At 45.1% G+C, this 11,357-nt stretch overlaps 1 protein-coding gene and 1 long non-coding RNA gene across 2 annotated transcripts in view; one reads left to right on the top strand and one right to left on the bottom strand.

Annotated features, from left to right (window-relative positions):
* The window catches only part of LOC142664374 (uncharacterized), a 32,888-nt gene extending 31,556 nt beyond the window's left edge, over nt 1-1,332 (bottom strand). The window contains exon 1 of the mRNA XM_075843445.1: nt 1,184-1,332. The gene's annotated coding sequence lies outside the window, so the exon portion shown is untranslated. The remainder of the gene's footprint in view (nt 1-1,183) is intronic.
* A 122-nt stretch (nt 1,333-1,454) lies between these two features.
* LOC142664485 (uncharacterized) overlaps nt 1,455-11,357 on the top strand; it is an 85,476-nt gene continuing 75,573 nt past the window's right edge. Inside the window, exon 1 of the long non-coding RNA XR_012851291.1 lies at nt 1,455-1,834. This is a non-coding gene — a long non-coding RNA (uncharacterized LOC142664485). The remainder of the gene's footprint in view (nt 1,835-11,357) is intronic.

The raw sequence follows: 11,357 nt of genomic DNA, 5'->3' as shown, positions 1-11,357 counted from the left end.
TGAGGGGTTTATATTTCCGGTGATTGCGCGGTGCGAGGGGTTTATATTTCCGGTGATTGCGTGGTGTGGGGGGGGGGTTTATATTTCCGGTGATTGCGCGGTGTGAGGGGGGGGTTATATTTCCGGTGATCGCGCGGTGTGGGGGGGGGTTTATATTTCCGGTGATTGCGCGGTGTGTGAGGGGGTTTATATTTCCGGTGATTGCGCGGTGTGAGGGGGGGGTTATATTTCCGGTGATCGCGCGGTGTGGGGGGGGGGTTTATATTTCCGGTGATTGCGCGGTGTGAGGGGTTTATATTTCCGGTGATTGCGTGGTGTGGGGGGGGGTTTATATTTCCGGTGATTGCGCGGTGTGAGGGGGGGGTTATATTTCCGGTGATCGCGCGGTGTGGGGGGGGGTTTATATTTCCGGTGATTGCGCGGTGTTGGGGGGGGGGGGGTTTTATATTTCCGGTGATTGCGCGGTGTGTGAGGGGGTTTATATTTCCGGTGATTGCGCGGTGTGGTGGGGGGGGTTATATTTCCGGTGATTGCGTGGTGTGGGGGGGGGTTATATTTCCGGTGATTGCGCGGTGTGGGGGGGGGGGGTTTGTGGGGTGAGATGTAGATTTTGTGGGTGACATTTTGGGGACTTTTTATTCCCTATGTTGGAGAATCGCGGGGACCATAAACAGCGACGTTCACATGTGAATTATTTCTGCCGGTTAGAACTTGATAGTTAATCATTTGGATAATAACGGATGCGGCGATTCCGTTACTTATTATTAATATTTACATCATTTATTGTAAAAAAACAAACAAAAAACCCTCTTACAATGTCTTACTCTGGTGACCGGTCGGCATCGCGCACTTTCTTCGGAGGACAGAGGAAGCCGCTATTCTAACTGATCAGAAGCCGCCGTCGCTATTAATCACGGCATCTGAGGGGTTACACGGCCGGGATTGCGCTGTCTCCGGTCTCGGCGGTTGCAGGCGGCGGTCAGAAGTCGTGTACGGTGCCGGCTCCGCTCCTTCTAGTGTGACGGCGCACGTCCAACATAATACTATAGATCTGATGTCACCAAGGGGATAAACCTCCTGTATTTTATATTTACAGCGCTAATAATAAATAATAATAATCACTAACACTGTGCTGGACAAAAACGCACCAAAACCGCACAGAAACGACCTCATGTAACCTTACCTTACTACTGCATCATGGGAAATCTCCCGACTGACAACAGAGAGAACACTAAACAACAGCGGTGAGCGGAATCATGTACACCCGCCCGGCGCTGCTCCACCCCATACACGGAAACAGGACCTGTGATGACGTCACCACCATGTGACCGGGGAGGGAGGGCATAGAACTCCGCCCCTCAGGTCACGTGATCATCAACTTTGCACAGCGCATGAGCCCCGCTCCCTCACAGAGATCCGCCCCTGATGTCATGTGATCCGTCTTCACAGATCCTCCGTCCATCGCTCATTATTCCCACTTCAAATCTCCTACCTTTAATGCCGCGGTCACGTGATCACCGCCTCTCTCTTCTCTAATAAGCTCCGCCCCTCCCGCCGCGGTCACGTGATCATCGTCCCAGGTTCCCCATCCACCGCCTCTCTCCTCCCCACTGATAAGCTCCGCCCCTTCCGCTGCGGTCACGTGGTGGTGACGTCATCACAGGTCCTTCAGGTATTGCCGTGTATGAGGTAGAGAGCAGCGCTGGTCGGGTGTTCTCTCTGTTATCAGTCACCCCTGTATGAGTGTGTATACAGAGAGCCGTCAATCATTGAGTGACCCCGCCCACTGGACTCCTAGCCGGGATGTAACCCCTCCAGTGCCGGCCTCTTTGGGGTAAGTCGTTATTTCGGATGTTTTGTGTTTTGTAATGACATAATATTCGCTACATACAACTTATTCACTGACTTTTAGGGTATGTGCACACACACTAATTGATGGACGTATTTCGGCCTCAAGTAGTGGACCGAAGACAGTGCAGGGAGCCGGGCTCCTAGCATCATAGTTATGTATGAAGCTAGGAGTCCCTGCCTCTCCGTGGAACTACTGTCCCGTACTGAAAACATGATTACAGTACGGGACAGTTGTCCTGCAGCGAGACAGGGACTCCTAGCGTCGTACATAACTATGATGCTAGGAGCCCGGCTCCCTGCACTGTGTTCGGTCCGGGACTTGCGGCCGAAATACGTTCTGTCCTGTGTGTGCACATATCCTTATACATGTCTTGTTCATGTCGTTCACCGTGCGGTTTAACCCCTTCAGGACCGAGCTCATTTTGGCCTTCAGGATCAGCCCCATTTTTTCAAATCTGACGTGTCACTTTATGTGGTAATAACTCCGGAATGCTTTTACCTATCCAAGCGATTCTGAGATTGTTTTCACGTGACACATTGGACTTTATGTTAGTGGAAAAATGTGGTCGATAAATTCAATATTTACCAGTGAAAAACACCAAAATTTTGTGAAAAATTGCAAAAATTAGCATTTTTCTAAATGGAAATGCATCTGCTTGTAAAACAGACGGTTATACTACACAAAATAGTTACTAGTTCACATTTCCCATATGTCTACTTTAGATTGGCATCGTTTTTTGAACATCCTCTTATTTTTCTATGACGTCACAAGGCTTAGAACATAAACAGCAATTTCTCATATTTTCAAGAAAATTTCAAAAACCTATTTTTACAGGGGCCAGTTCAGTTGTGAAGTGGCTTTGAGGGCCTTATATACTAGAAACCCCCAAAAAGTCACCCCATTTTAAAAACTTCACCCCTCAAAGTATTCAAAACAGCAATTAGAAAGTTTCTTAACCCTTTAAACGTTTCACAGGAATTAAAGCAACGTAGAGGTGAAATTTTCAAATTTAATTTTTTTTTTTGCAGAAATTCATTTTGAATCCATTTTTTTTGTAACACAGAAGTTTTTACCAGAGAAACGCAACTCAATATTTATAGCCCAGATTCTGCAGTTTTTAGAAATATCCCACATGTGGCTCTAGTGCGCTACTGGACTGAAGCACCGGCCTCAGAAGCAAAGGAGCACCTAGAGGATTTTGGGCCACCTTTTTATTAGAAAATATTTTAGGCACCATGTCAGGTTTGAAGGGCTCTTTCGGTGCCAAAACAGTGGAAATCCCCCAAAAGTGACCCCATTTGGGAAACTACACCCATTGTGGAAATTAACTAGGGGTATAGTGAGCATTTTGACCCCGCAGGTTTATTGCAGAAATTATTGCAATTAGGCCGTGAAAATGAAAATCGTCATTCTTTCAAAGAAAATGTAGGTTTAGCTAATTTTTTCTAATTTCCACGAGGACTAAAGGAGAAAAAGCTCTGCAACATCTGTAAAGCAATTTCTCCCGAGTAAAACAATACCCCACATGTGGTAATAAACGGCTGTTTGGACACACGGCAGGGCTTAGAAGGGAAAGAGCGCTATTTGGCTTTTGGAGCTCAAATTTAGCAGGAATGGTTTGCGGAGGCCATGTCACATTTACAAAGCCCCTGAGGGGACAAAACAGTGGAAACGTCAAAAAAGTGACTCCATTGAGAAAACTACACCCCTTGAAGAATCCATCTAGGGGTGTAGTGAGCATTTTGCCCCCACAGATGTTTCATAGATTTTATTAGAATTGGGCAGTGAAAATAGAAAAAATCCTTTTTCTTCAATAAGACGTAGCTTTAGCTCCAAATTTTTAATTTTCTCAACAAATAAAGGATAAAAAGAACCCCAACATTTGTAAAGCAACTTCTCTGGAGTGCGGCAATGCCCCACACGTGGTCATAAAATGCTGTTTGGGCACACGGCAGGGCTCAGAAGGGAAGGAGCGCCATTTGCTTTTGGTGTACAGATTTTGCTGCATTTGGTTTCTGGTTGCTATGTTGCATTTGCAAAGTCCCTGTGGAACCAAAACAGTGGATCCCCCCCAGAAGTGACCCCATTTTGGAAACAACACCCTCAAGGTATTCACCTAGGGGTGTAGTGAGCATGTTAACACCACAGGTGTTTTGCAGAAATTCGTGTGCACACGATGTGGGAGAATGAAAATGGGATTTTTCCATAGATATGCGGATATGTGGTGCCCGGCTTGTGCCACCATAACAAGACAGCTCTCAATTTTTATGCGGTGTTTCCCGGTTTTAGAAGCACCCTACGTGTGGCCCTAATCTGTTGCCTGGACATTTGACAGGGCTCAGGAGTGAAAGAGTACCATGTCAAATTGAGGCCTAATTTGGCGACATATAAAGTATTGGTTCACAATTGCGGAGGCTCTGATGTGAAATAATAAAAGAAACCCCTGAGAAGTGACCCAATTTTGGAAACTGCACCCCTCAAGGCATTTATTAAGAGGTGTAGTGAGCATTTTCACCCCACAGGTCTTTTCCATAAATGATTGCGCTGCGGAAGGTACAAATTAAAATTTTTCCCTAGATATGCCAATTCAGTGTCAAATATGTCGTGCCCAGCTTGTGCCACTGGGGACACACACCCAAAAATTGTTAAAAGGGTTCTCCCGGGTATGGTGATGCCATATATGTGAAAGTAAACTGCTGTTTGGGCCGCTGTAGGGCTCAGATGGGTGGGAGCGCCATTTGGGTTTTGGAGCGTGGAATTTGCTTGGTAATAGTTTTGTTTGGAGTATCACTGTTGTTTCCGTTTATAATGTGGGGCATATGTGAGCTCGGCAGAGTACATAAGGGGCATAGTCAGATGGTTTGAGCCCTCCCCTTCCTGGTTCCCTAATTTTAGTGCCTTGATACATCGCCTTTTGAAACAGAAGAAACCTTCCCCTCGGGCCGGCACACCTGCATATTTTTCTCTCCTGACTTATTGGAGCCTTAACTAATTTTATTTTTTCATAGACGTAGCGGTATGAGGGTTCTTTTTTTTTTACGGGACGAGCTGTAGCTTTTATTGGCACCATTTTGAGGTACATGCGACTTTTTGATCACTTGTTATCCTTTTTTTGGGAGGCAAGGTGACCAAAAAACTGCAATTCTGCCTTTGTTTTTTAGTTGTTTTTTTTTTTTATACAGCGTTCACCACGCATTATAAACTACATGTTACCTTCATTCTGCGGGTCAGTCCGATTCCGGCGATACCTAATTTATAGAACTTTTTTATAACTTTTTGCACAATAAAATTACTTTTGTAAAGAGAATGTATTTTTTCTGTCGCCAAGTTGTGAGAGCCATAACTTTTAAATTTTTTCATCGATGGAGCTGTGTGAGGGCTTGTTTTTTTGCGAGACGAGGTATAGATTTTATAGGTACCATTTTTGGTACATGCAACTTTTTGATCACTTTTTATTTACATTTTTGGAAGACAGTGACCAAAAAAACAGTAATTATGGCAGTGTTTTTGAGTTGTTTTTTTTTTTACGGCGTTCACTGTGCGGAATAAATAACATCATATTTTTATAGTTCAGGTCGTTACGGTCGCAGCGATACCAAATATGTATGGCTTTATTATTTTTTTCTATAATAAATGACTTGATAAGGGAAAAAGGGCGATTGTGTTTTGTGTTATTATTTGAAACTTTTATTGTATTTTTTACAACTTTTATTTTTACTTTTTTTACACTTTTTTTTTACACTTTTCTTTAGTCCCACTAGGGGACTTGAATGTCCAACTGTTTGTTTGTTTGATGTTCTAATACATTGCACTACCTATGTAGTGCAATGTATTGGAACTGTCAGTTGTTGACTGACAGCAAGCCGATCAGGCTCCGCCTCTGGGCGGGGCCTAATCAGCTTATGTAATGGCAGACAGGAGTCCATTGTTAGGGCTCCTGTTGCCATAGTAGCAGTCGCCAGCCTTGCCATCGCATGGCAAGGCTGCCGATTTTCTACAAACCTCTAGGATGCAGTGATCACAATGGATCGCTGCATCGAAGGGGTTAATGCCAGGAATCGGAGCTAGCTCCGGTTCCTGGCGATAGATCGGGGTGTCCGCTGTAACATACAGCGGACACTCACTGCTGATGACGCCGGCTCAGCTTCTGAGCCGGAAGCTGAGGCGGCGCCATCTTGCCGATGGTACCGGAAGCCTCCTGGGCCCCGCCGACGACGGGGCATAGGAGAATTCCGTTACTGGCGGACCGGGAGGTAAGTATTAGCCCTCCGATCGCCTTTGCAGCCACCGGTAACCCAGCGATCACGTTGCTGGGGTGCCGGTGGCTATAAACTCCTCACATGCTGCGATCTCTATTGAACGCAGCATGTGAGGGGTTAATCGGTCGGATCGGAGGCTAGCTCCGGTCCTGGCCGATACCTCAGGGTGCCAGCTGTAACATACAGCTGTCACCCGGCGGTGATGTCGCTGGCTCAGCTCCTGAGCCAGCTCCATCTGTTTCACGTACAGTTACGTGGAGATGCGGGAAAAGGCCATATCCCATGACGTAACTGTACGTGAAATAGCGCAAAGGGGTTAAGGGAATGTTCACACGTAGCGAATACGACCCACAACACGCAAGGAAATCACCCCGAATATTCACCCCAAATGGTGGACGTATAATCCCCCCGAATATCTACTACAGAAATACAACAAGGCCGATCCTCCCCTCTCCGAGAGTTACCATAGCAACATGTCCCTGCTCTTCCGGCTGTGTCCAGATGACCCCTATAATGACATGTGACCTCTCCAGCCTGTGATTGGCTGCAGGGGGTCACATGATGCCTTCTTTTTTATATATGTGTAACCTGCAGCGTTGCTGAGAACACGCGGTGGAGCCGCAGAGGATTCTGGGAACAATGGCGGTTGTTGCGGAACTTGACTTTCCTATTGAACTTAAAGATGCTCTGTCACCAGATTCTCAAACCCCTATCTCCAATTGCATGGGATCGGCGCTGCAATGTAGATAACAGTAAAGTTTTTAGTTTTTTTTTTAAAACGTTAATTTTTGGCCAAGTTATGAGCTATTTTATATATATATGCAAATGAGGCTTGAAATGGACAACTGGGCGTTTTTTTTTCGTTATGTCCAACTGGGCGTGTATTGTGTTTTTAACTGGGCGTGTTTAAGTGTATGACGCTGACCAATCAGTGACCAGTCAGCGTCACACACTCCTCTCCATTCATTTACACAGCAGCGATGTGCAGCCACATACACAGAGATTAACGTTACTACAGTGTCCTGATAATGAATACACATGACCTCCAGCCTGGACGTCATGTGTATTCAGAATCCTGACACTTCTGAATCTTTTCTCTGAGATTCCAACAAGGATAACGAAATCTCGCGAGATTACGGAGGTAAATGAGATTTTGCTGGAAATCTCACAGGAAAGAGTCAGAAGTGTCAGGATTCTGAATACACATGACGTCCAGGCTGGAGGTCATGTGTATTCATTATCAGGACACTTGTGTATGTGGCTGCACATCGTTCTAGTAAGAACGCTGTGCAGCTGTGTAAATGAATGGAGAGGAGTGTATGACGCTGACTGGTCACTGATTGGTCAGCGTCATACACGTAAACACGCCCAGTTAAAAACACAATACACGCCCAGTTGGACATAACGAAAAAAAACGCCCAGTTGTCCATTTCAAGCCTCATTTGCATATATATAAAATAGCTCATAACTTGGCCAAAAATGACCGTTTTTAAAAAAAAACAAAAAACGTTCCTGTTATCTACATTGCAGCGCCGATCACATGCAATAGGAGATAGGGATTTGAGAATCTGGTGACAGAGCCTCTTTAAAGGCAATGTGTTGCCAGAAAAACATGTTTTTTTTTAAAAAATTAAACGTAGTGTGTGGGTGATTAAACATTGTTCAAATTTTTTATTTTTTTTTCACTAGTCAGGAAATATTATAAATTAATTCTAATTTATAATATTACCCATTTCTGGTCACTAGATGGAGCTATTCCCAAAATTGCAGCATTGCAACATTGGGTGAAAAGCCCTCGCTCTAGTGAGCTCTCAGCATCCCCCCCTCCTTTATCCTGGCTAGTGCCGGGATAAACGAGGGGTTTGAACGGTGTAACCTCCTACACTGTGTGTCGCCATTTTTTGAGCTAACACACAGTGTAGTAGGTTTACATACAGTAGTAAACACACACAAACACGGAACATACATTTAAATCTCTTACCTGCTCCTGCCGCCGCGGCTCCCTCCGGCACGTCCGCTCCGTCTGCTGCCGCTGGTGCAAGTGCACAAGTCCGGAAGCCGCGACCGGAAGTAGTAATCTTACTGTCCGGCCGCGACTTCCGGTCCACAGGAAAATGGCGCCGGACGGCGCCAATTTCAAATTGGACTGTGTGGGAGCGGCGCATGCGCAGTTCCCACACAGACGCCGTACACACAAGTGAATGGGACGGGAGCCGTTCGCAGTCCCTATGGGACTGTGGCTGCCGTATTCCATGTCTGTATGTGTCGTTAATCGACACATACAGAAATGGAACAAAAAATGGCAGCCCCCATAGGGAAGAAAAAGTGTAAAAATAAGAAAAAGTAAAACACAAACACACAAATAAATATAAACGTTTTTAATAAAGCACTAACATCTTTAACATATAAAAAATAATTTGTGATGACACTGTTCCTTTAAAGAGGAAATTCTGCAACAAATGCGCCGCGAATCCGCGGTATAAATCCGATATCCTGCGTGTTTATAATCCACACTCCATAACCCCTTAACCACCAGGACGGTTTAGTTTTCGGTTTTCCCTCCTTTCCCAACTTTTTAAATTTTTTTCGTTGATGGAGCGGTGTTGGGGATTATTTTTTGTGAGGCGGGTTGTAGTTTTTGATCACTTTTTACTACGTTTTACTTTATTTTACTTTTTTTTTAGCGCTAAGGAGACCAAAAAACAGCAATTAACATATTTTTTTTTACGGCGTTCACCGTGCGGGATAAATAATGTTATACTGTAATGGTTTTGACTTTTACGGATGTGGTGATCCCAGTTATGTTTATCATTTTATTTCATCACTTTAGAGAAAAAAGGGTTTGTTATTCTTTGAACTTTTTTTATTACTCCCCTGGGGGACGTGAACTAGTGCGGATTAGATCGCTGGTGCAATACACTGTAATACTAATGTATCGCAGTATATCGTGATTAAGATTAAGGGGTTAATAGGAGCAGAAAAATGGCGAACCTACATTACCCCCCGCAGGCTGCCATGACAACCATTCATACCCGTGATTGCATTGCGAGGGGCCGATGAGCTGTCAGAGACTAACACCCCCCCCCTCTTCTAGAAGCTTAGATTCTGCAGTGACTCTTCACCGCAGCATCTAAGTAGTTAAATATCCGGGATCGGCGTTCTCTCTGATCCTGGCCGTCAGTGCGAGATGTCGGCTGTAATACACCCGCAGCGTGTGGAGCGGGCTCAGCCTGTAAACCTGCTCCATACTTCTCCCCCCGCACCATGACGTTCAGTGTTGTCATGGGGATGGCCGCCTTTGGACATGACTGATGGATTTCTGGCGTCTTTCTTGTTAGTATCTAGAAGAGGTTTCTGTATTCGCACCATTAATGTTGTACGACTGACATATTGAACCTGACATTGTAGAGAGCGGATGAGATAAATGACGTGATGTGTATAATCTATATCTGTCTTAATAGTGACACCCCGTTATCTGTACAAGACCAAGAACTATTTGTAGCTTTGTTATAATTCCAGGATCGGCTTTTTATGACCACGGTGGAAATAACCTTCAGTGGAGAGACAAGTCTGACTCCGTATTTCACTCTCACATAAACTCGGGGGGAGACGTTGTCCTCGTGTTGGGGTCTCTCCGGAATAACTCGTACACCATCCCGAATAATGTCATCCAGTCCTGACCGCAAATTGGAAGACACTTTACAATAATGTTTCTGAGCTCCTTATACTTCATTCTGAAAGAAGTCGTAAAATATCATCATTTATCAGTGAAATAGTTAATAGTTTATAGTTCAAAAACATCCAGAATAAAACGCTTTGTAAGGGGAAGTTTTTATCACTTCAAAAATAATGACCGGACTTATAAATGATGATATTTTAGGTTTTGTTTTTCTCTACACAATTGAAATTGACAACTCATCATTACTCCACAATCTCGAGGTTCGGACGATCTCACAGAGGAGCCCCCTCCCAAACACTTAGGTACCTCAGTCACTATTGACTGCAGCATCAAAGGGGTGAAATGGCTGTAATCGCAGTTCTCTCCGGTCTCCGGCCTTTGCAGCAGGTGTCAGGTCTTCCCTATGTCACGTGAACAACTCCTGAGCGGTAGGTCCTGTGCAGGAAGGGGTTAAATGAGTAAAATACAAGTTTATAGTGAATCTTATCCCATAAAACAATGTATCACTCTGCTCCGCTCCACCTGCGCTATAACATGGTGATAAGAGATCACACTGCATGTTCCCTATATATAATGTCACCTCAGCTGCTGCAGAACCTCTCAGTTCATATCAAACACTGACTGCATAGTGTGCACCACGTCTTGTCAGATGTCAGCAATGTCACCTCAGCTGCTGCAGAACCTCACACCTCATATCAAACACTGACTGCATAGTGTGTACCACGTCTTTTTTTTTTTTTTTATATAATATTGCTTTTAGTATGTTGTTAAAATAAATTGTATTTATTTGTGAGTTTGTGTTTTTCTTTTTTCTAACTTTTTCTTCACTATGGGGGCTGCCATTTTGTTTTTCATCTCTGTATGCGTCGATTAACGACACATACAGAGATGGAATACGGCAGCGACAGTGCATAGGAGTCAATGAACGCAGGTCAATGAACGCAGGTCAGAATGAATGAGTCAATGAACGCAGGTCAGAGTCACACAGAGCAGAGCAGCTGTTTGCAGGGAGATAGCAGGCACCATACTGAAGACCAGCTGCACTGCAGGTAAGATGTTTGTCTCTGTCTGTCCCACTCTCTATCTCACAGACCCCCGCTCTCGTGACCCCCGACGGGCCCCCCCCCACCGTATGAAGGACACATGATGCAACTGTACAGGGAGAGCCCTGAACGATAAATCTCTAGTTGTGCTGAGACTGTTTGGGAATGTGACTAATGAACCTCTCACACTCCAGTAGGAGGGGTAATGGTGGTCACCCAGCTCTCCCAGACCCCTGAACGGTAAATCTCTCTAGTTGTGCTGACACTGTTTGGGAATGTGACTAATGAACCTCTCAGTCTCAGCACAGCTAGAGAGATTTATCGTTCAGGGGTCTGGGAAAGCTGGGTGACCACCATTACCCCTCCTAGTGGAGTGTGTTTGGGGATATGACTAATGAACCTCTCACACTCCAGTAGGAGGGGTAATGCGCCGCTCCCACACAGTCCAATTCGAAATTGGCGCCGTCTGGCGCCATTTTCCTGTGGACCGGAAGTCGCGGCCGGACAGTAATATTACTACTTCC

This window comes from Rhinoderma darwinii, chromosome 1 (genome assembly GCF_050947455.1).
Source record: "Rhinoderma darwinii isolate aRhiDar2 chromosome 1, aRhiDar2.hap1, whole genome shotgun sequence".
NCBI lineage: Eukaryota > Metazoa > Chordata > Amphibia > Anura > Rhinodermatidae > Rhinoderma > Rhinoderma darwinii.
This window is presented reverse-complemented; position numbering and strand designations above follow the sequence as displayed.